A 3,845-nucleotide genomic window follows, 5' to 3' on the forward strand; every position below is an offset into this window, starting at 1 on the left:
CTGTGGATCAGAAAGTGTGAGATGCTCACCAGATTGTGATCCCGAGGCTACTTTAAAGCTAGGTCCCACCGAGGTGCGTGTCTCTGCACTGGTGGAGGGTGTGGGTGACGCTGTGATGGGACTTCAGGGAGGGTGCTTCCAGATTCCTCTTCAGAGGTTCCTTCAGGGCTTGATTGGAGGCCCTGGGTCATGGACTCTGTCGGATGTTTGGCAGATGTGCCTGGGGAAGCAAGGGGAGATGATTAGTGCCTGGCAGTGGCCTGTGAAAGAGGACACATCACTCACAGCATTGTGTCTGATGGATGTTGCACTGCTGGATCCTCACTTGGTAGAGCAGCACTGACCTCACTGTCAGCACAGGACCAGTCCCGGTCATCGCCGGCCAGCTGGATGGCTCTGTTTTCGGATTCTGTCAGAACTTTGATCTCTGACATCCCTCCACCTGTCTGCAACCTTTCCCTCCTGTTGTGAGCCAGTTTGTCCTGCATGGATAGAGATGGGGAAAGTGTATCAGGATGCTTGCCGGGCCAGATGATAAATGTGCCTGGTCTGTGTGGGTGGTGAGTGGTCCTATGGACTGGCTGAGGACAATGATGGTGAGTGTGAGAGAGTGAATGGTGATGTCCCTTACACTGGCAGTGAGTGAGGGCCCTGAGGGTGTGTGATGGGTTTGTGAGTGTGTGAGTTGGGAGTGATGAGAAGAGTGACTTACCCTGGCGGAACGGTGGAGATCATTCATCCTCTTGCATCACTGGGTACCTGTCCTCCTCTGAAGGGCATTGGCACTGACCACCGCTGCCACCGCCTCCCAAGCCAAGGTGGTGACATTGCTGACTCTCCTGTGGCCAGAGCTGGGGTAGAGCACATGCCGGTGGCCTCCATGGCATCCAGCAGCCACTCGAGGGACCAGTCATTGAAGCGGGGTGGGGGGGGGGAGAGCTGCAGTATTTTTTCCTTTGCTGGCCGTGTCTCCCAGACAGCGGTGGTGAGCTGGTGGTGATGAGCGTTTTGCTGGCAGCTGCCTTTTAAAGATGGCGGCCGGCATGATGCAACAGCGGGGTGATGGCAAGCGGGCAGATGAGAGCCCGCCCACCACGGAAACGGAATGTTTCACGGGAATTAATAAATAACGAGGCGGGTTCAGAATGATACGGCATGAAAACCCGTCATTTCCATCGGCAGTTAGGGCTCCATTTTACCCGCCCGCTACCGCACTCAGTGTAATTCTGGGAAAATTCCGCCCACGGATTCAATAGTAATCTTCAAAAGGGAATTGGATAAATATTTGTAGGAAAAAAAAATTGCGGGATATGGAGAAAGAATGGCCAAGTGAGGCTAAGCGGATTGCTCTCTGAAAGAGCTGCTGCAGACTTGATGGGCTGTACTGTTACCGGATTCTATGAAAGGGGCTGTTATAAATGTTGTTTCCATTCTTGTTCTAACCCGCGTGTCAGTCCCAGCTATGATGATGTGATCTTCCTGGGTTTGTCCTAGTGTTCCAGCAATTTTTTTTTTATGCATTCATCGGATGTGGGCTTTGCTGGCTGGGCCAGCATTTATTGCCCATCCCTAGTTGCCCTTGAGAAGGTGGTGGTGAGTTGCCTTCTTGAACCACTGCAGTCCGTATGGTGTAGGTACACCCACAGTGCTGTTAGGGAGGGAGTTCCAGAATTTTGACCCAGTGACAGTGAAGGAATGGCGATATATTTCCAAGTCAGAATGATGAGTGGCTTGGAGGGAAACTTCCAGGTGGTGATGTTCCCATGTGTCTGCTGCCCTTGTCCTTGTAGTTGTGGGTTTGGAAGGTGCTGTCTAAGGAGCCTTGGTGAATTCCTGCAGTGCACCTTGTGAATGGTACACACTGCTGCCACTGTACATCGGTGGTGGAGGGAGTGAATGATTGTAGATCTGGTGTCAATCAAGCCGGCTGCTTTGTCCTGGATGGTGTCAACCTTCTTGGGTGTTATCGGAGCTGTACTCATCCAGGCAAGTGGAGAGTATTCCATCACACTTCTGACTTGTGCTTTGTAGATGGTGGACAGGCTTTGGGAGTCAGAAGGTGAGTTACTTGTCACACAATTCCAACCTCTGACCTGCTCTTATAGCCACAGTATTTATATGGCTAGTCCAGTTCAGTTTCTGGTCAATGGAAACCCCCAGGATGTTGATAGCAGGTGACTCAATGATGATAATGCCATTGAACATTGAGGTATGATGGTTAGATTCTCTCTTGCTGGAGATGGTCATTGCTTGGCACAAATGTTACTTGCCACTTGTCAGCCCAAGTCTGGATATTGTCCAGGTCATGCTGCATTTGGATATGGACTGCTTCAGTATCTGAGGAGTTGCACATTTTGCTGAACATTGTGCAATCATCGGTGAACATTCTCACTTCTGACCTTATTATGGAAGGAAGGTCTTTGATGAAGCAGCTGAAGATATTTGGGCTGAGGACACTACCCTGAGGAACTCCTGCAGTGATGTCCTGAAGCTGAGATGATTGACCTCCAACAACCAAAACCATCTTCCTTTGTGCTAGGTCTGACTCCAACCAATGGAGAGTTTTCCCCCTGATTCTCATTGACAGTAGTTTTGCTAGGTCCACCATCTACAAAGCACAAGTCAGGAGTGTGATGGAATACTCTCCACTTGCCTGGATGAGTACAGCTCCGATAACACCCAAGAAGGTTGACACCATCCAGGCCAAAGCAGCCGGCTTGATTGACACCAGATCTACAATCATTCACTCCCTCCACCACTGATGTACAGTGGCAGCAGTGGGTACCATTCACAAGGTGCACTGCAGGAATTCACCAAGGCTCCTTAGACAGCACCTTCCAAACCCACAACTACAAGGACAAGGGCAGCAGACACATGGGAACATCACCACCTGGAAGTTTCCCTCCAAGCCACTCATCATTCTGACTTGGAAATATATTGCCATTCCTTGATACCACACTCGGTCAAATGCGGCCTTAATATCAAGGGTAGTCACTCTTACCTTGCCTCTGGAGTTCAGCTCTTTTGTCCATGTTTGAACCAAGGCTGTAATGAGGTCAGGAACTGAGTGGCCCTGGTGGAACCCAAACGGGGCATCAGTGAGCAGGTTATTGTTAAGCAAGTTCCGCTTGATAGCACTGTCGATGATCCCTTCCATTATTTTACTGATTATCGAGAGTAGACTGATGGGGCAGTAATTGGCTGGGTTGGATTTATCTTGCTTGGCTAGGGGTGCAAAAAGTTCTGGAGCACAAGCCTTTGGTACTATTGCTGGAATATTGTCAGGGCCCATAGTCTTTGCAGTATCCAGTGCCTTCAAACGTTGCTTGATATCACGTGGAGTGAATCAAATTGGTGGAAGACTGGTGTCTGTGATGCTGGGGACCTCCAGAGGAGGCTGAGATGGATTATCTACTCAGCACTTCTGGCCGAAGATTGTTGCAATTGCTTCAGCCTTATCTTTTGCACTGATGTGCTGGGCTCCCCCATCATTGAGGATGGGGATATTTGTGCAGCCTCCTCCTCCAGTGAGTTGTTTAATTATCTACCACCATTCACGGCTGGATGTAGCAGGACGGCAGAGCTTAGATCTGATCTGTTGGGATCGCTTAGCTCTATCACTTGCTGTTTATGCTGTTTGGCACGCAAGTAGTCCTGTGCTATAGTTTCTCCAGATTGACACCGCATTATTAGGTATGCCTGATGCTGCTCCTGGCATGCCCTCCTGCACTCTTCATTGAAATTAGGGCTGACCCTCTGGTTTGGTGGTAATGGTAGAGTGGGGGATATGCCAGGCCATGAGGTTACAGATTGTGTTCGAGTACAATTCTGCTGCTGCTGATGAC

The sequence above is a fragment of the Carcharodon carcharias genome, chromosome 16 (genome assembly GCF_017639515.1).
Source record: "Carcharodon carcharias isolate sCarCar2 chromosome 16, sCarCar2.pri, whole genome shotgun sequence".
NCBI lineage: Eukaryota > Metazoa > Chordata > Chondrichthyes > Lamniformes > Lamnidae > Carcharodon > Carcharodon carcharias.